The 21,500-nt window shown below is 42.6% G+C and overlaps 1 protein-coding gene across 2 annotated transcripts in view; it reads right to left on the minus strand.

Moving 5' to 3' along the window:
• The window catches only part of pik3r3b (phosphoinositide-3-kinase, regulatory subunit 3b (gamma)), a 515,510-nt gene that overhangs the window by 230,794 nt on the left and 263,216 nt on the right, over positions 1 to 21,500 (minus strand). The gene's annotated exons all lie outside the window — the stretch shown is intronic.

Consider the following 21,500-nt stretch of genomic DNA (forward strand, 5'->3'; position numbering starts at 1 on the left):
ACCTACTGCCGCTGCCAATGGACTCGGAGCAGAACTGTTGCTGACCACTGGCCATGTGAAATAAGGTATGGTGGTGCCAAACTTGATAATAGGGTCCAAGATAAGAATAAAAGAACATACTTCCCACCATCTGTGCTTCTGCTACCTGACATGGGTTGTGCAAGTTTGAATGAGGAGCTGCACAATCCATTAACACCAACTCACTCCTTTTTAATTAGTCATCTTCTGAACTCATGAAACATTACGTTCAATTATGTAATTTCTATTGCAATTCTCCACTCCGATAACTATGATACTGCTGTGCAAGAATAAAATATGAAGACTTTTGAATCATTGTAATTTTTTATTATTTCCCTTCTAACTTTGGATCAGTTGGCTTGAACTTTCATTTTGGTTCTGATCCCCAGACTTTTTTTCTCATGGGATGCGTGATTGCCTTACTAGTTTATGGATGTTTCCTAGTATGCTACCTCCCTTCGACACAGAGAGAGGATGATATGTCATTATATTTGTGAAATTAGAGCTTTAAGCAAGAGTGCTACTTAACAATTCATGCGTGTGACCTTTTTAAAATCTAGAGTATTAAATGATCTACTCTAAAACATAAAAAATATCAGCACCACATTGGTGTGACCGATGATGCTATGCCAAACAACTCCATCTGTGGATGCAAAGTGCTGGAGTAACTCAGCAGGTCAGGCAACATCTCTGGAGAACTTGGTAGGTGAGGTTTCGGGTCGAGACCCTTCTTCAGACTTCACTCTGTGTCGGTTTGTGTATTAACCGGCATCTGCAGTTCTTTGTTTCTACAACTCCCATCTATGCTTCGTGTCTGCCAAATTATCCTTTAGATTCTAAATAATTCAAAGTTACAGTAGTGACTTTTAGGTTGATCATACATATAGTTTACACAACTAAGTGTAAGCTGGTGGTAGCATGTTCCACTTTTAAAACTGATGAATTATGGTTAAGGCATAAGTTTTCCACGACTGGCACTTCAGTCATTTTCCCAGCCTCATTTCCCTACAGGAGGTCCAGTGTTGCCCACTCTCTGGTAAGGTCCAGTGTTGCCCTCTCTCTGGTAAGGTCCAGTGTTGCCCACTCTCTATAAGTTGTTTGTATTGGTTGAAGGATTCCTAATGCCACTCCAGCAAACATCACCTCATTCTGCAGAGTGCAGAATTCAGTCATTCAACTCATTGAATTTAATTTGGATTTCAGTATCAAACAAGGTTCAGGGATCAATTAAAAGCTTCTGGGTTCTGCAGAAAGCACTGAATTCCTGCATATTTCACAATATATCATACCTTTGACATTTGCCATAATTTAATTCTTAAGGCTTTGTTTTGTTTTTGACAATGGATATTCTATGCACTTCTCTGTGATCTTACATGGACTTTATTTAACCTGTCCTGTATCCAGGTGAACAATAGTGATAGAAAGAAATTAAATGCAAACTCTTCCCACCAAAATATATTACATAGGCCAACATATCATTCGCCTAAATATAGGCCAACATATCATTCGCCTAAGATTTACTGAACAGATTGATTATGTAATCTATGAGCCTACAATTTAGGTTATAAAAAAATAAACACATTAATTAAAGACAGCAAACAAACAGACTTTCAGTGAAAGCTGTACTTTACAAATTTGAATTATTTTCCCCTGTATTTCAAAATGGCAAAACTGGCATTTCTAAGCTATCAACATGTATTAAACCCTAAAAATAGATGTTGGTTTTTAGAGGGGAAACAATGTTAATGAAGCAAAGTTGGCACTGTTCCACTCTGTTAAATACTATAGATTCCTGAGATAATGCACCCCACAAACATTTCATTACAAAACCTGGATTTAAGTTATACAGATTAATTAAATGAAAACACTGAGAAGTTTGTTATAGTAATATAATAATAATATATTCCTTTATTCGCCCCACACCGGGGAAATTCAAATATACAATTTAGTTAGTGCTTTAATGCTTAACTTCATCCTTCCAAGTATCAGAAGAGGTAGAACATAGATTGTGTGTGATGCGTAGTCGTTGCCTTAAAATTGTAACTTAGCTGAGCTACTTCTTATTTCATAGAAACAAGTAGTGAACATATTAGAGCAGGTGGGATTGTAAGGAGGGTGTAAAGAGGCTTCAAGGGGGTATGGATTGAATCTTTGAGAACATGGCAGATGGAATATAGTGTGAAAAATTGCATGGTCAAAACAGGAAAGCAGACCATTTGTTAAATAATGAGAGATTGGGTCGTACCGATGCTCAAAGGAACATGTTTGTGTTTGCACACAAATCACCAAAGGGCAATGTGCAGGTGCAGCAAGCAATTAGGAGGATAAATGATTTTAGCCTTTGTGATGAGAGAGTTTGATTAAATGAGTAAAGTCGTCTAATTGCAATCTTATAGAGCACCCATGGAGCATTGTGTATAGCTTTGATCTCCCCCTCTAAGAAAGAATATACATATCCTCGTGAATGTGCAGTGAAGATTCATAGGCTGGTTCCAGGGATGGTGGGTTTGTTCTATAAGGAAGGACTGTTTAAATTAAACCTGCATGCTCCAACATTTAGAGGACAAGAAGGTATCACTTTGAAGCTTATAAAATTCTTAAAGGCTGGATGCAGGGAGGACATTTCTCCTGGCTAAATAGACGAGGCCAAGGCGTACAGTTTGAGAATAAGGGTTTAGCTATTTAAAATTGAGATGATGAAAAATGTCTTCCTGCAGAGTATGATGGCCTTTTGCAATTTTTTTACCCAGAAGGCTGTGGAGGCTCAACTATTATTCATTCAAAATCGAGAATGATAGTGGTGCAGCTGGTAGAACTACTGGCTTACAGTGCCATAAACTCAAGTTTCACCCTGACCTTGGCTGCTGTCTAGTTTGGAGTTTGCACATTCTCCCTGTGACCGTGTGGATTTCCTCTGTGGGTACTCCGGTGCCATCCCACATCCTAAATATGTGCAGGTTTTTACAATAAATGACTTCTGTGTTCTGCCCCATGCATATAGGGAGTGGATGCGAAAGTGGAATAAGATAGAACTAGATTGAACTGGTGATCTAAGATCAGTGGGCTGAAGGGTGTAGGAATGAACTGCAGTTGCTGGTTTAAACCGAAGATAGACACAATATGCTGCGGTAACTCAATGAGACAGGCAGCATCTCTGCAGGGAAGGAGTGGGTGATGTTTCGGGTCGAGACCCTTCTTCTGACGTCTGATGGCATGTGGTTTCAAGCTTTACATTCTATCCTACAAGAGAGGGTCAAAGGGGAATAACCAATGGTAAGTGGTCCATCAATATGCATAGGAAGGAACTGCAGATGCTGGTTTATACCAAAGATATACACAAAATGCCTTTGGCTGCTTTCCCGAGACAGCGTGAAGTATAGATGGAATCGATAGAAGCGGGAAGCAGAGGCTTATTTACATGGTGAACTGCATCCACAACTTTGCCATTTCTTGGGCAAACCAGTTGCCAAATCAAGTTGTGTTGTTTCTTGATGGGATGCTGAATAATTTAAGTGTTCCAGTTCATACCCAAATTAGCAGTCTTGTTCTTGAGAGGTGATAGAGCAACAAAGTGATTTAGATGGCGCTTTAGAAGGGTTTTTGGACTATCTTGATCCCTGGTGTTGTGGCCAACATTTCCTTCAATCAATATCAAATCAAAATATGAAACATTGACTTCTCACCAATAACGTACTTTATTAGAAAATATTGAATAATAGAAAAGAAATAGAGTAACCACATTTTTGTTTGGCATGAATTGTGACCTGTTTCAGTGTGGATGTTTCTACGAGTGTATAGCTAAAACAGATTATCCGGTTGGTATCTCATTTTAATGGAAGCTTGGCTGCCACATTTTCTACCATACATCAATTATTTTACAAGTACTTCACTGGCTGTGAGGTGAAAGGAATGTGAAGGATGCTATTTTCATGCAAGTTTTTCTATCTTGAAAGGAAATTCCAGACAGTGAGACCCCGATGGAATTCTAGACCTGTTCCAGGATTGGCACAGAAAGAAGACATTCAGTCCACTGTCTAAAGCAACCCACTGGTATCCTACTTGCTGAACAAAAAAAGAGTTTCCTATCAACTTTTGCTTCACTTATCAAATCTGAGAACCACCTGTTACTGGAGCTGCTTCCCTTTATCGGCCTTACAGAAAATAGCCATCTTAACCTTTAAAGGCGATCAAAGCCAGCTTCTGCGGGCTAGCTTTATGGTTGATACCCCTCTTCCTTGGACTAACTTGCATCCTTTCTAAGACTTTCATGTCCTTCCTGAACCATGCTGACCACAGTTGCGATGCAATCGTCCAGTGCTTTAAATTGACACAGTGTCACTTCCCTGCTTTTAAATTGATAGAGTCCAACAGCTCAGAAACAGGCCCTTTTCCCCTTTATGTCCATATTGACTTTTGTGCCCATTTACTCAACTCCCACTTGATAGCATGTGGACTGTATCCTTCCAGGCCTTGTCTATTTAATCATGTCATATTGCCTCTTAAACATAATAATTGTATCTGTTTCTATTACCTTCCCTGGCAGCATGTTCCAGATATCAACCACTCTCTGTATAAAAATAATTACCCTTCATCTTAAACCTATGCCCTCTTTTTTTTGATACCCCAATCAGAGGAAAGATATTCTAACCATCTTTCTTATTTATGCCTCATAATTGTAAATCTTTTGGGTCATCCTTCAGCTTCTTTGCTCCTATCCAAACATTTCCTTAACTTAAAACTACAAATCCAGATAAATTCCTGGTATATCTCCTCAGCTCTCTCTCCAGCACAATCACCTCCTTCCCATTATATAACAACCAAAATTGCAAAATTAGAGCACATGGTATTGGGGGTAGGGTACGGACATGGATAGAAAATTGGTTGACAGACAGAAAGCAAAGAGTGGGGATAAATGGGTCCCTTTCAGAATGGCAGGCAGTGACTAGTGGGGTACCGCAAGGATCGGTGCTGGGACCGCAGCTATTTACAATATACATTAATGACTTGGATGAAGGGATTAAAAGTACCATTAGCAAATTTGCAGATGATACAAGGCTGGGTGGTAGTGTGAACTGTGAGGAAGGTGCTATGAGGTTGCAGGGTGACTTGGACAGGTTGTGTGAGTGGGCGGGTGCATGGCAGATGCAGTTTAATGTGGATAAGTGTGAGGTTATCCACTTTGGTGGTAAGAATAGGAAGGCAGATTATTATCTGAATGGTGTCAAGTTAGGAAAAGGGGACGTACAACGGGATCTGGGTGACCTAGTGCATCAGTCACTGAAAGGAAGCATGCAGGTACAGCAGGCAGTGAAGAAAGCCAATGGAATGTTGGCCTTCATAACAAGAGGAGTTGAGTATAGGAGCAAAGAGGTCCTTCTGCAGTTGTACAGGGCCCTAGTGAGACTGCACCTGGAGTACTGTGTGCAGTTTTGGTCTCCAAATTTGAGGAAGGATATTCTTGCTATTGCAGGCGTGCAGCGTAGGTTTACTAGGTTAATTCCCGGAATGGCGGGACTGTCATATGTTGAAAGACTGGAGCGACTAGGCTTGTATACACTGGAATTTAGAAGGATGAGAGGGGATCTTATCGAAACATATAAGATTATTAAGGGGTTGGACACGTTAGAGGCAGGAAACATGCTCCCAATGTTGGGGGAGTCCAGAACCAGGGGCCACAGTTTAAGAATAAGGGGTAGGCCATTTAGAACGGAGATGAGGAAAACCTTTTTCAGTCAGAGAGTTATAAATCTGTGGAATTCTCTGCCTCAGAAGGCAGTGGAGGCCAGTTCTCTGAATGCATTCAAGAGAGAGCTAGATAGAGCTCTTAAGGATAGCGGAGTCAGGGGGTATGGGGAGAAGGCAGGAACGGGGTACTGATTGAGAATGATCAGCCATGATCACATTGAATGGTGGTGCTGGCTCGAAGGGCCAAATGGCCTACTCCTGCACCTATTGTCTATTGTCTATAACCAGGGTAGTACACGGTAATTCGAGCATGGCCTAACAAGTGTATTGTAAAGTTGCAACATAAACATCCCAACTCTTACATTTTATGCCCCCAACCTATGAAGGCAAGCGTGCCATATGGCTTCTCCACTGCACCATGCTTCTTTTTAAACAGAGACCTTATACATCAATTGTGTAGGAAGGAACTGCAGATGCAGGTTTAAACTGAAGATAGACACAAAAAGCTGGAGTAACTCAGCGGGACAGGCAGCACCTCTGGAGGGAAGGAATGGGTGATGTTTTGGGTCGAGACCTTTCTTCAGATTAGTTAGGGAAAAGGGAAATGAGAGATATAGGCAAAAATGTAGAGAGATAAAGAACAATGAATGGAAGATATGCAAAAAAGTTAGGATGATAAAGGAAACAGACCATTGTTAGTCGGAGAGCAGGAGGAATCACAGAGGGGGAGTAGCGAGAGAAGATGTTGCAGAACTCTCGTCGAAGAGAGTTCGGCAACATGCTCGACTGCAAAATCTCCTCAAAGGTATGTTTACTTTGAGGAAGTTCTCCTCCTCTCACTGATGAGAGTTCTGCAGTATCCTCTCTCGCTGCTCCCCTCCGTGATTCCCCTTACTCTTCAACTAGCAATGGCCTGTTTCCTTTATCATTACTAAATGAATATAGGAGGTTTGCTTGGAGTGGAAATGATAAAGACTGGGAAGCGGCTTGCAACAGCAGATGGAATGAGGCAGAGACAGAAATATTGGTGTGGAAGAGGGCAGTCTCTGTAAATTATTCTTGCATATGCAGTTTCTAGTATTAAAAAATTCTAACAATAATCTCATGGGCAAACATGCATCCTTGCTGCACCTTCATTCATTTTTCTTTAGGATGGGATATATTTACGAATGATCTGTGGGTTGCCTAAAAATCTTAACAATATGGAGAATATTGTAAAATACCAACGTTCCTTTTTACATAGAAACATAGAAAATAGGTGCAGGAGTAGGCCATTCAGTCCTTTGAGCCAGCACCACCATTCAATATGATCATGGCTGATCATCCACAATCAATAAAACCTTGACATCTTAATATCACAGGTGATGTGTGATGGTGTTCATGACAGTAGAGACAACCTTTCATGAATTCAATCACCTTACTGTATTAAGGGGAGTTGGATGGAATGGTTTGTTCCACAAGGATTTAGCTTGGACGTGATTGGAAAATTGCCTTTTGCCATAATAACTTTATGATTTTTCAAAATGCTCTACCTAAAAAAACAGTTTTAAGCTTGTTTGCCCACTCTGTTCCCATCCCACTTCTATCATTTTCCTTCATGCCTTCATCCAAATTAATCTTGATTAATCAATATCACAATCTTGGTGTAAAAAAAGCCTTCTTTTCCACATTTTGTTTTTCTTCTTGTATCTAAGTCCATTTATATTTATGTAATGAGATTTATTTTGCATCTTACGTAAAAGCATAGTTATTGGTACAAGATGCATCATACTTGAAGAACAGGGTTAGTTTGGCTTTAATATATTTACTTAATTAAAGGCTTGGTCAGCTGTGTGCATAATACATAACATCTGAATGATGTGACTTGTAACCTACTTTTGTGTCTTGATAACTTGCTATTGTAATGATGCAAATCCTGCTACCTCTGAACTTCATCTGCACAGAGCAGACATCTCCAGCTGTAATGGCATCCACAGTGCTGACATAATTGGAAACCAGACTTACTGTCCGAGGGAGCTATGTCTTCTAATTGCTGCCAGTTGCTTTCTGAACTCTGTTCCATGATGCCAGTTGGGAACGAACAGTGACCAGATGCACTGTTAAAAATAAATGCACATGTGCAAGCTTTTGTATGAGCAGCTGTTTTGTGTTGTTCTGGCTGCCGGGGAATCTCCACTACATTAGAATGTAGACAATTTTAAGTACCAGGAACTGACCTGGTATTGCTGGACAGCTTTTTGAGACGGCACTGAAAGATGTATGCAACATCGGTTTGACTCGACTCTGCTTTTTTTGTTGCATCCAAATCCAGCATTGAAAAGGAATCAAGGTTATCTTCTCGTTCTCATTAGATAATCCCTCAGGATTGAGGATAACTTGGTTTCATTCCAGTTCTACGTGCTCTGAGGTTGCTGATGAAGCCAATGTGTGACCCATGGACTCTGCCACAGGTGGGGTTGATGTGTTTAATGGGGAAGGCAGTTCGGTGGGGAATCTGGGAGGTGCATTTTTTCTGCCGCTTAACATAAGTGTTAGGAGTAGAATTAGGCCTTTCGGCCCATCAAGTCTACTCCGCCATTCAATCCTGGCTATTCTATCTCTCCCTCCTAACCCCATTCCCCTGCCTTCTCCCCATACCTCTGACACCTGTACTAATCAAGAATCTATCTGTCTCTGTCTTAAATATATCCACTGACTTTGCCTCCACAGCCCTCTGTGGCAAAGAATTCCACAGATTCACCACACTCTGACTTAAGAAATTCCTCCTCATCTCGTTCCTAAAGGAATGTCCTTTAACTCTGAGGCTATGACCTCTAGTCCTAGATTCTCCCACTAGTGGAAACATCATTATGCTGGGACTTATGCTGGGCTTCTCCTCATTCCTGATGAATGAACTGGAGTTTCTTAAAGACATCCAGACACCCCTTCACCCTCCTGAGCCAGCAATTCCCTCAAACAAAGACAGTTTTGAGAAGACCTTCAATCGCTTGCATTTGTTAATCTCTACCTTTGTGTTTGGCCATTTGCCAAATTCAATCTCCAATGAGGACCAAAGCTCCATTATGGAGCTCGCCAAAGTATTTTTCAGGTGTCAGAAATGCACCCGATCAGGCCAGTTCACTTGAGAGACTGATTGCAATTATAAACCTTAATGAAAGGATGTTGGATGGTTAAAGGTATTATTGGTTCATTTACTTTGTCAGTGGATTTGAAGGAATTTTGCAGAGACAGCACATGGTGGTATCATGCATACTTGGAGAAAGCACAGAGCACCGAGCTGGAGGTAGCACTGAGCACCGAGCTGGAGGTAGCACTGAGCACCGAGCTGGAGGTAGCACTGAGCACCGAGCTGGAGGTAGCACAGAGCACAGAGCTGGAGGTAGCACACACAGAGCTGGAGGTAGCACAGAGCACTGAGCTGGAGGTAGCACAGAGCGAGCTGGAGGTAGCACTGAGCACCGAGCTGGAGGTAGCACAGAGCACCGAGCTGGAGGTAGCACTGAGCATCGAGCTGGAGGTAGCACAGAACACTGAGCTGGAGGTAGCACAGAGCATAGAGCTGGAGGTAGCACAGAGCACTGAGCTGGAGGTAGCACAGAGCGAGCTGGAGGTAGCACAGTGCACAGAGCTGGAGGTAGCAAACACAGACCTGGAGGTAGCACAGAGCACAGAGCTGGATGTAGCACAGAGCAAAGACGTCTCTCAGAGACAAGAATTACTGCTAACCAGTAAACCTTGAGTTTTGTCCCAGGTTTAAGGAATTGATTTTCAAACATTTTTTTTGTTAATGGAAGGGCAAAGGCTGTGCTAATGCTCCGAAGGCAATGGTGAACTTCATCATCGATATCTGGCTTCATTGCGAGGTGGTTCCTAGAGATGGGATGCAGTTCATTATCCCCGAGTCTTGTTATCAATCTTTATTGTTGGAGTATAGTGGAGACAGGTATAATACGCTTCAGCAAGTCAGTCAACTACTTGGTACTCTAAGTTCTGAAGATTTGCATGCACAAGCATCATCTATCTGTGTTTTGTAGCTTTGCTTTACTTTATGTTAGAGATATGGCACAGAAACAGGCAATTCACCCACTGAGTCCGCACCGACCGGCGATCACTGCACATTAACACTACCCTACACATACTAGGAACAATTTAGCATTTTTATACCAAGCCAATTAACCTACAAAAACCTGTATGTCTTTGGAGTGTGTGTGTAAACTGACGATCTCTGAGAAAACCCACGCAGGTCATGGGGAGAATGTACAAACTCCATACAGACAAGCACCTGTAACCAGGATCAAACTCGGGTAAGGCAGCAATTCTACTGCTATGCCACTGTGCCGCCCAATGTCTGAAGTTGGGATAAGCTTGCTTCTGCGGTAAAAGTGATGTATGTTGAACAGGTTTTGATTTGTCTGATAAATTAGCTCTTTTTCAGTAGCAAGCTTGTTTGAAGTGAGCCATTGCATTGAGAATGAGAACAAATGAGAAAATTGTTGGGACAATTTCTAGCCTCGCTTAGCACCCCAGCATCCATCCTGCACTCACTTCCAAAAAGCAACACATCTCACAACTATTTACAATGCCACAGTTCCATTTAATCTGCTTCAGATTCTTATATGTGCATGGTTTTTATCAATTGAAACACCAGACGTGATCATTCTTAGCTTCAGTTTACCCTTGATACAGATTTCAATTACCTGAAGGCAACCTCCCAGATAATTGATTCAAGCAAATCTGCACACCTTTAAAGCAAAGCAAATCGACCCGCTGGGCAAGAATATTCGAAGAAAGATACTTGATGATGGAATAGCTGTGCAGGTACTCAGCTATAGGTTCTCTGTTGATTGGACAAAGGCCAGTGATAAAACGACAAACACAAAAACGTGTGAGCCAAGGATAGAAGAGGTGTGAATCGTCAAGCCCGAGGAAGGAATGTAGGTGGAAGGAGAGTGGGAAGGGGAGAAATGGGAGGGTGGGAAGGAGAGTCCAAGTGGGGCACAATAAAGAGAGGGGGAGGAAAAGAAAAAAAGAGCGTAGTTTGTAGGTGAGTTGGCTAAATTAGGGACTTAAATGTTCATACGGTTGGGTTGTGAGCTACCCAAGCGGAACATTAGAGGGTGTTCCTCCAGTTTGCGCGTGATCTCATTCAGAGAAGGACCAGGATAGAAAGATCAGTATGGAAATGGGAAGGGGAGTTACAATCGTTAACAACCGGGAGATCCAGCAAGCCCTGGTGGATCGAGTGCAAGTGTTCAGTGAAACGGTCACCGGATCAACGCTTGGTCTCGTTGCTGTGAAGGACACATCGAGAACATTGGATGCAGCATATGAGGTATGGGGAGGGGCGCATGAATCTCACTTGGAAGGACTGCTGGGTTCCCTGGATGGATGTGAGGGAGAAGAGGTATAGCGACAGGCGTTACATTTCCTGTGGTTGCAGGCGAAAGTACCCGGGTAGGTGGGGGGGTTGGGTCCAAATGGATGAGTGGACCAAGGAGTAGTAGAGGGAACAGTCTCTGCGGAAGGTGGAAAGGGTGGGGTTGCTTACAGAGGGACGATATCTGTGGAGCTCTCTGCCTCAGAAGGCAGTGGAGGCCAATTCTCTGAATGCATTCAAGAGAGAGCTAGATAGAGCTCTTAAGGATAGCGGAGTCAGGGGGTATGGGGAGAAGGCACGGACGGGGTACTGATTGAGAATGGCGGTGCTGGCTCGAAGGGCCGAATGGCCTACTCCTGCACCTATTCTCTATTGTCTATTGTCTATTGATATGAACATCGAATTCTCCAATTTTTGGTAACTAACCTAAAAACAACCCCCCTTCTTATTTTTTCCTTCATTCCTCCTTTTATTCCTGTTTCCCACTTGGACTTACACACATTTCTCTCCTTCTCCCACTTCTTCCCCCTACATTTATTTCCTCTAGCTTCATAATTCTCACCTCTTCTATTGGTATCTTATACTTTTTATCTTTTCATCTCTAGCCTTTGTCCAATCATCTGCCAATCAACATCCCCCCTCACCTGTATCCACCTATCATTCACCAGGCTTTGTCCTGCCCCATGTCTCTTCCAGCTTTCTCCACCCCCTCCCCCACCACAATCAGTCTGAAGAAGATTCCTGACCCGAAACGTCACCTGTTCTCCAGAGATGCTGCCTGACCTGCTGAACTACTCCAGCATTTTGTTTCTTTTTTTGTAAATCACCATCTGCCATTTCTTGTATCGCACACCTCACATACTGCTTGGCCAGCTGAGTTACTCTAATATTTTGAGTTTCACTCAAGATTCCAGAATCTGCATTTCCATATGTTCTCAAAGTTTTAAAACGTGAACTGCACATATGCTTATGTTACAAGGGTGTACAATAATGGTAATGAGCACAGACTGTAATGAAAGGAAGCCAATTGTCTAGTATGTAAAATGGAGATATAAGAAACTGCAGATATCAATATCAATAGTCAATAGTCAATAGTCGTTTATTTGTCACATACACATAAATGTGTAGTGAAATGAAACATTACCCGCAGTTGAACAATAAGACCAATAAGAATAATCAATAAAAATGCAATAACATATACAATCACAAACTAACACCAAACAAAAAGAAACATCCATCACAGTGAGTCTCCTCCAGTCCCCTCCTCACTGTGATGGAAGGCCACAATGTCTTTTCTCTTCCCCTGCCGTCTTCTCCCGCGGTCAGGCTGTTGGAGTTGCCACGATTCGGGGCGGGCGAACACGCTGCCGTTGCCGGTGCTCCCGATGTCGGCCCCCATCCAGGGGCCTGCGGGCTTCCGACGTCCACGCGGCCCGCGCCCGAGCCTCCGGAGACGAGTCGCAGCCGCTCCCGCAGCATCCGAAGGCGGCCAGAGCCCCAGGTGGTCCCAGGTGCATGGCCGATGGTAGGCCGCAACGGGAACGGAGGAGACACGACACAGAAACAAAGGTCGCGTCTCCGTTCGGGAGAGAGAATTTTACAGTTCCCGTTCCCTCCCCCCCCCCCCTCCCCAAAACATAACATACAAACACTACACCATATTAAAACTACAATTTAGACAAAAACAACAAAAAACACAAAAGACAGACGGACTGCAGGCAAGCCGCAGCTGCGACGGCTGCAATCTTGAGCAAAACTCAAAGTGCTGATGTAACTTAGCAGGTTAGGAGTACCTGTGGAGGAATGAATAGCTAACGTTTCAGCTTGCTATTCTTCTTCATTGCAGTGTGTGCCTAGTGTGCAATGCAAATGATTCCTATCAATTGGTGGGGTCTGCATTCAACACCTTAAAATATCAAAATAGCTTGTTTCCAAGTGACTGTATAAAAGTCACTATGTCTAACCAAACCAAATTCTTTCTACCTGACGAGCAGCTACGTGCATTCAAAATGAAGAAAAATGATGAACAAAGGAAGGACATTGTCTTCATATATCAAGCAGGGTGACCTGGACAGTTTGAGTGAGTGGGCAGATGTGTGGCAGATGCAGTATAATGTAGATAAATGTGAGGTTATCCACTTTGGCGGCAAAAACAAGGAGGCAGATTATTATCTCAATGGTGTCAGGTTAGATAAGGGGGAAGTGCAGCGAGAACTGGGTGTCCTTGTACACCAGTCACTGAAAGTTGGCGGTGGAGAAAGTTAATGGAATGTTGGCCTTCATAACGAGAGGATTTCAGTATAGGAGTAAAGAGGTTCTCCTGCAGTTGTATAGGGGCCTAGTAAGACCACATCTGGAGTATTGTGTACAGTTTTGGTCTAGTAATATGAGGAAAGGACATCCTTGTAATTGAGGCAGTGCAGCGTAGGTTCACGAGATTGATCCCTGGGATGGCGGGACTGTCATATGAGGAAAGATTGAAAAGACTATGCTTGTATTCACTGGAGTTTAGAAGGATGAGAGGGGAGACATATAAAATTATAAAAGGACTGGACAAGCTAGATGCAGGAAAATGTTTCCCAATGTTGGGCAAGTCCAGAACCAGGTGCCACAGTCTTTGAATAAAGGGGAGGCCATTTAAAACTGAGGTGAGAAGGAACTTTTTCACCCAGAGAGTTGTGAATGTGTGGAATTCTCTGCCACAGAAGGCAGTGGAGGCCAAATCACTGGATGAATTTAAGAGAGAGTTAGATAGAGCTCTGGGGCCTAGTGGAATCAAGGGATATGGGGAGAAGTTGGGCACAGGTTACTGATTGTGGATGATCAGCCATGATCACAATGAATGGCGGTGCTAGCTCGAAGGGCCGAATGGCCTCCTCCTGCATTTTCTATGTTTCTAAAATTCATTTCAGGTAGCCAAGGCAAAGCGGCACAGTGGCGTAGCGGTAGAGTTGCTGCCTTACAGCGCCAGAGACCCAGGTTTGATTCTGACTGTGGGTGCTGTCTGTACGGAGTATGTACGTTCTCCCCATGAGCTGTGTGGGTTTTCTCCGGCATCTCTGGATTCTTCCCACACTCCAAAGACATACAGGTTTGTAGGCTAATTGGCTTTGGTGAAAATTGTAAATTGTCCCTAGTGTGTGTAGGATAGTGTTATTGTATGGGGATCACTGGTCGGCGCAGATTTGGTGGGCTGAAGGGTCTGTTTCCGCGTGGTATCTCTAATCTAAAGTAAACTAAACAAAGACATTGTTAAAGACTCATCAGCAGCTGTGATTAATTTAAAAAATACTAACCCAAAGTTAGCTATCACCTTATCTAAGATAGAAAATCTTATGTTATGAACTACCATGGGTTTCATTTAGGTTATATCTGTTTAATATTTTAATGTAAATAAAGGTTGCATCATTCTTGAACTCCCTTCAATATAAATATAACAAGTGTCTTTGTGGTGGTTTGTTTTGCAGCTGAGTGTAGATATTCATTAAGCTAATTAGATGGCTTTGACCTGTTGGTTGTTATGGTTTGGGACAACCCCAAGCTGCTCTTTGAGAAAGTAGAACAAGAGTTTGTACAGAGACACAAGAGACTGCAGATGCTAGAATCCTGAGTAAAAAAGCAAACCGATGGAGGAACTCAGCAGCTTGACCTGGTGTTTTCCTCTGGCAATTTGTTTTTTCAGCATCAGACTTTTCACATCGGCATGACCAGGCTGATTGGCTTTAGCATTACATCACAACTGAATCCATTTAATCATGGCTGATATATCTTTCTTTCTCAACCGATTCATTTCATTGTTCTATCTGGGACATGTGACAATAATACATTCTTGACTCTTGACTCTTGAGAATATACAAACTCCACACAGGCAGCACAGGAGGTCAGGATTGAACTCAGTTTGCTGGAGCTGTGAGGTATCAGCTTTGTCAGCTGTACCATTGTGCCATCCACTCGACCTTGCCCTCTTGAGCTGTAAAGGTTACCGGAAAGCATTTAGGGGTACAGCCATTGCTATCTCCATAAAGTCCTCCAAAACTATATGCAATAGAAGTGAACGTCAATGTTCGTGTCCTCTCCCGAGTCAAGGTCCACAAGCACGAGATCCTAAATATACCTCATTGTTTCAGATGAACAGGTCATCTTGTTCATATGCCGGCACCAGACTGCTGAAACAGACACTCTATTCTGAGCTCTAGCCTGTAAATAGATCACCAGGTTGACAGATGATACATTTCAAAGAGGTTGTCAACAGCCTTCTTGGAAAAATGTAACATCCCACTGACTCATGGGGATCCGTGGTTCAAGTTCATTTAAAATGGAGAACATTCGGGAAGGCACCAAGAACCTTGAGTTCATTCCTCAGGAGCACACGAAAGCCCAACATGTGCTGCACAGGGATCATGCCATCTCCCAAATTACCCATCCACTGTGTTCTCCAGGGCTGGAGCCTGACCCGCTGAGTTGCCACAGCACCCTGTGCCTTTTTATTTTTTGCAAACTACCATCTGCAGTTTCTTCTTTCTACATTTTGACTGCTCCACTGTGAGATCTCCACAAGAAATGGCAACTTTGAAAATGTTCTAAAATACAAGGAATGCTGCCTGACCCACTAAATTACTGCAGTGTCATGTGTCTCTTTATTTTCTGTAAACCAGCATCAGCAGTTTCTTGTTGCTACCCATTCTTCCACTAAGAATGTCTTACTTTGCCTTCGGCAGAATCTGCAGACTTCACATCATCCTTCTATTGTTCTTGTAGCTGAAGGAGTATGATGAACAGGTTCATCACAGGTTGGCAGACTGGCAACATGCTCCTTTTCACTTTTATCCCCATTCTTTCCCCTCCCTCCTGTCCCCTTCCACCCATATCCCACCCTCCAGCTTTACATTTCACTCCTCCCACTCTGTCACTATCGAACACCCTTTTGTCTCCTTTTCACCTCGACCCTTTGTCACTTACTCCACCCATCTGCCAACCAATCCCTCTGAAGAAGGGTCTCGGCCCGAAACGTCTCCGATTCCTTCTCTCCAGAGATCCTGCCTGTCCTGATGAGTTACTCCAGCATATTGTGTCTACCTACCTGTATCCACTTATCACTTAAGAAAGACACAAAATGCTGGAGTAAGTCTGCGGGACAGGCAGCATCTCTGGAGAGAAGGAATCGGTGACGTTTTGGGTCGAGACCCTTCTTCAGACCGAATCAGGGGGGAGGGAGTCTAGAGATATGGAAGGGTAAGGTGTGAAAACGAGAGATAAAAGCAGATGTAGTTGATAAGGAAATGTAGAATGGTTCATTGTGAGCATCGTGACACACAATCAGTAATATTTAACCAGGAGGACAGTAGAACTAGACAGAGAACTAGGATGGGGAGGGACGGAGAAAGAGGGAAAGCACGGGTTACTTGAAGTTGGAGAAATCATTATTCATACCGCTGGGTTGTAAGCTGCCCAAGTGAAATATGAGGTGCTGTTCCTCCAATTTTCATTGGGTCTCACTCTGACAGTGGAGGAGGCCCAGGACACCAGGCCAGAAAGGTCAGTATGAGAATGGGAGGGGGAGTTAAAGTGTTTAGCAGACCAGGTACAGACAGTCGATTTTGTCTCCTCCAGGTTTGGCAGGTTTGACCCACCCCATTTCTCTGTTCTAATTTTCTCTCCCTCCACTTCCGTTATCCCTCCTCCCCCCCCCCCCCCCCCTCCCTTCAGTCTGCAATAAGGTAGTGACCTGAAACATCGTCTGTCCATTCCCCTCCACAGATGCTGCTTGACCTGACACACAAACTGCAGGACCGCAGATGCTGCTTGACCTGCGGAGAACCTCCAGCATTTCGCGTTTTGACCCAAGTTGGGACCAAAACATTTTGTGGGCATGTTTCTTATCTCTCCTTTAACGGATAGAAAAATTAGCTGGATTTACTCAATCATGAAGAAACACAATAAGTCTAATTGATAAAACTATTCAATATTGTCACTGCATATAGATTCCTTTAATCCATGCTTGACAGGCACAAATTCATTTGTGATTTATTTTGCGTCATTCCTTGCTGAAACATTAAACTGATTTCACTGAAGGGCAATGGATGTTCTGCATTCCATTTGTCCAACTACGTCCCAAATGATGTTCTAAAATTACCTAAATTTGGAGAATTCAACATTCACACTGTTGAGTTGTAAGCTCATGAAGCTGAATTTGTGGTGCCATCCTGCAGTTTGAGTGTGGCATCACTCTGGCAATGGAAGAGACCAAAAGATATAGGAGCAGAATTAGGCCATTTGGCCCATCGAGTCTGCTCCGTCATTTTATTACGAAGATCTATTTTTCCTCCTCAACCCCTTTTTCCTGCCTTCTCCCAGACCCAGGACAGAAAGGTCGATATGGGAATAGGGAAAAGGATTAGCAACTGGAGAACCAGCAGGCCTGGGAGGACCGAGTGCAAGTGTTTGGTAAAATGATCGCTTTGTGTATGCTTGGTCACACCACTGCAAATGGGGCTACATTGGGAGCACTGAGTGCAGTAGATGAGGTAAGAGGAGGTGCTTGATTCAAAGTTATTTCAACCATTTAAAAAAAAATCTCTATAGTGCACACCAAGTAAGAAACTTAAGGGAAGTTGCAAACATAGAACAGAGAATGATTTTATGATTGGAGTTTCGTTCTAGAAAGATGGGAGGGCAAAGTTGTTGAGAAGTGGGAATACTGGCACAAGGTAGAACATAGAACTGTACAGCACAGGAACAGACCATTTGGTCCTTGCTGAATATAATGCCAAAATAAATCTCATCTGCCTGCACATGATCCATATCCTTCCATTTCCTGCACATCCATATGCCTATCTAGAAGCATCTTAAATGCCACAATTGTATTTGCCACCACCACCACTAGCACATTCCAGGCACCCGCCACTCTGTGTACAAAAACTTGCCCTGCATATCTCCTTTAAAATTTAAAATTTAAATTGTAAATTCGAGCTATAATGTGTTACACATGCGGATCGGGCTATCAGTGAGATTGGGCAGGAGCTAATCCTTTGAGAAGTGATTTTATCACATATATGTTGAGGGAGAAGAAGGTGAGGTTGCATTTAGACCAATCCTTGTCATCTTCTCAGAGGGAGGCAAAGCTTCTTTGAAGGACTGCGTACTAAGAAGAGTAAAGAATAATGTGGCTGTGATTGTCAATACTTATGTTTTTCATAGCACCTCCAAAGGAAGAGGAATAGGCCCTGAACGTTTGCAAGGGAGGGTGGGAGATTATACCCTGACAGAAATGGCAGAAGATGTTGTATGTCTCTTCTGTTGGACTGAAGGATCTGGAGAAGAATCATGGAGAAGGACAAGGTCCATTAAATCCTTTGGGGTGGCCTTAAATATATCCCACAACCCTAGAAAGAAGCCCTTGCAGCAGTCAGTGACCTGATACCTTCAGGCAGTGACATGGGCTTCAATCCCTAGGTAGGTTTGATCAGAAATGCTAATCATCAGAAACACTTATTTGTCTTGATCATGGGGACGGTATTGTGTGCTGTTCTGAAGTCTGCTTTGAAATAGAATACAAAATAATTAGAATTTATATAAACCAGTTTAAAATTTGTTCAATGGTGATTCTCTTCATTCAATCGTCCATTGGAAAATATATTAGCCTGTTTAGCATTGGCCTTGTGTCACAAGAGCACTCACAACCCAGCACTTCCAAAGAGAAGTGGAGGCCTTGTTAACAGTGATGTTTTAATTATTATTAAGGCCCAATTACAATATTGTGCGACCAGATATTGGACACCAAAGACAAACTAAGGCTGAAGGACGTGGTGTCCCTTTGTAGAATAACACCACGTACATGAAAGCTAGTATTGCCCAAGTATTTGTGGCAACTGGCCTCCAGCAAAAAGGGAAATGAGAAATATCCCCTCTGCATGAGGAAGAAAAATGAAAACAAAATCAGTACATTCAGAAATGCTGTTTGGAGAATAGGGAATATGCAGTAAGTCTGTGGCTGGGAAAGGAAGCAACAAATGCCCATCTGCAGCAAAAAGCACAATGAACAATGCTTCACAGCAGCTCATTGCCTGCTACCCAGTGTTGGTTTGGAATAAACCTCTTGATCATGTGTTTCACAAGATATTTTAGTATGTGCACTGAAACAGATAAAATATTTTATTATGGATTCTAATGGAAAAAAAGTTAGAAATAAAAGTTAGCAACGATGCAAAGGGAACCATAATGCTCTCGGGTAGATATGTATATATATATAGAGAGAGAGAAACAAAAAGCTGGAGTAACTCAGCGGGACAGACAGCATCTCTGGAGAGAACAAACGGGTGACGTCTAAAGAACGGTCTTGACCTGAAACGTCACCCATTCTTTCTCTTCAGAGATGCTGCCTGTTCCGCTGAGTTACTCCAGCTTTTTGTGTCTATCTTTGGTTTAAACCAGCATCTGCAGTTCCTTCCTATATATATATTTATATATATGTATAAGGGCTTGTTTTTTTTTCTCTGTTGGATATACAGAACGTTTTCACGATAGCTACGCTGACAAAGGCTGTTGATGGATCTATATCTCATTGAAGTATTTATAATAATACAAGCACTTAAAGTCCTTAGGTCATCAGCAGCTCATTGGTAAACTGGCAGATGATGAATGGGCATTAAGCCTATCTCAGCAAGTATGGATTAATTAGAACGCAACGACTCACCCTTGATCCAACATGGTTTGTCATGGTTGGGACATTACTTACTCCCCACTGCTTTCCTTGCAGTGATTATCAATGATGTGTGCTCTACAATGGAAACTCACAATGAACTTTAAACTCAACCAGCTGCTGCTTCGAATGACCTTATCCTTCAGGAGGTTAAAACCTGTGTGTATAATCTCTGGCCCAGATGGACCCCTACTCAAATCCTTCTTAATAATCTGCATATTTTTAAAAGGCTATTTATAAATTATTAGCATGTACTTAATTGTTTTAATCAAATAACTTTAAATGACCCAGAAATAATCCTTTCTGGTGAACAAATAAGTTCAACTTATTTAGTGACATGAAGCAGATGGGAAAAATATAGGTTTATCCACAGTTTAATAATTTCTAGATTTAGCCGGAATACATAGTATTAAAAGCTTTTAAATGTAAAGATGGCATGTCAGAACTTTAAAATTAAATATATGTACGCACAGCACATTACAAAGTGAAATTAAACTCATCCTAAGTTTAACTACAAATGCTTACACAGAAAATAGAAATCAAAATCTCTACAGTTTAAGTGTAATGCCATTATAAACAGACACTGATTAATGATTTAAACCATTGCAGGCTGCAAAAATGATTTACTGGAAATGCACATGCTAAACTCAGAGGTGGTGGGGTTGTGTGTCTCATCTTAAACAAATCTCGTCACGATTCTTGTGGTGTAGATATAGATTTAGCAGAGAATTTCTGAATTAGACATCATCATTGATTTAACATAGTTAATCAATCAATGTGAGTACAATGTCTATTCTTGTCCAGGACAGCAGATGCTAATCTTCCCTTGGCTTGAGGAGTCAATGCACTGAACAGTGTGGTGTTGGAGGCCACAGAACAGCAGATCCCATTCAGCTCAGTTAAAGTTAAGCTTACTAACACTGCAGTGCTCTCTCGATCCCCTGGATCCGGGACATGCTTCCAGAAATGATTTATTACCTTCTGCACTCTGAAAACTATATTATTTTACAATTGGTAGATTTGTAATCTTGACTATTAAATGAGAATTCCTTCCTGCTGGTTGAACTCCATCAGAACATGGCCCTTGGGCAGCAATATCCAATTTATCACACTGCCAGGAAGTTGAGCATGGCTCCTGCAATGAAGCCGATGTCGATGCTTGAATGCTGACCTGGGAAGCAGGCAGCTCACCTTACAGTTTTCACAAAGATCAGCCAGCGACTTCTAACATTCCCTCCATATTACCCATGTTCATTCACCTCACTTGATTAGTGTGGCACAGTGGTGCAGTGGTCAAGTTGCTGCCTTACTGCGACAAAGACCCAGGGTTCGATCCTGACTACGGGTGTTGTCAGTATGGAGTTCGTACGTTCTCCCTATGACCACGTGTGTTTTCTCCGGGAGCTCTGGTTCCCACCCAAACACCAAAGATGTACAGGTTTGTAGGTTAATTTGCTTTGGTAATATTGGAAATTGTCCCTCGTGTGAAGGATAGTGCTAGTGTATAGGGTGATCGCTGGTCAGCACAGACCCGGTGGGCCGAATGGCCTGTTTACAAGCTGCATCTCTGTATCTGTATCTCCAAAGATGAGATTCACCTCTTCACCTCCATTCAGGTACGCCTTTTATTCTGCCTGGATATTGAGCCGCCTTTCTTCTGCGCCCCTCCTGTGCGTAGAGGCTGATATTTTTCCAGTTCTTAATGAAACATCTTTACCTGCT

This window comes from Rhinoraja longicauda, chromosome 11, assembly GCF_053455715.1.
Source record: "Rhinoraja longicauda isolate Sanriku21f chromosome 11, sRhiLon1.1, whole genome shotgun sequence".
Classification (NCBI taxonomy): domain Eukaryota; kingdom Metazoa; phylum Chordata; class Chondrichthyes; order Rajiformes; family Arhynchobatidae; genus Rhinoraja; species Rhinoraja longicauda.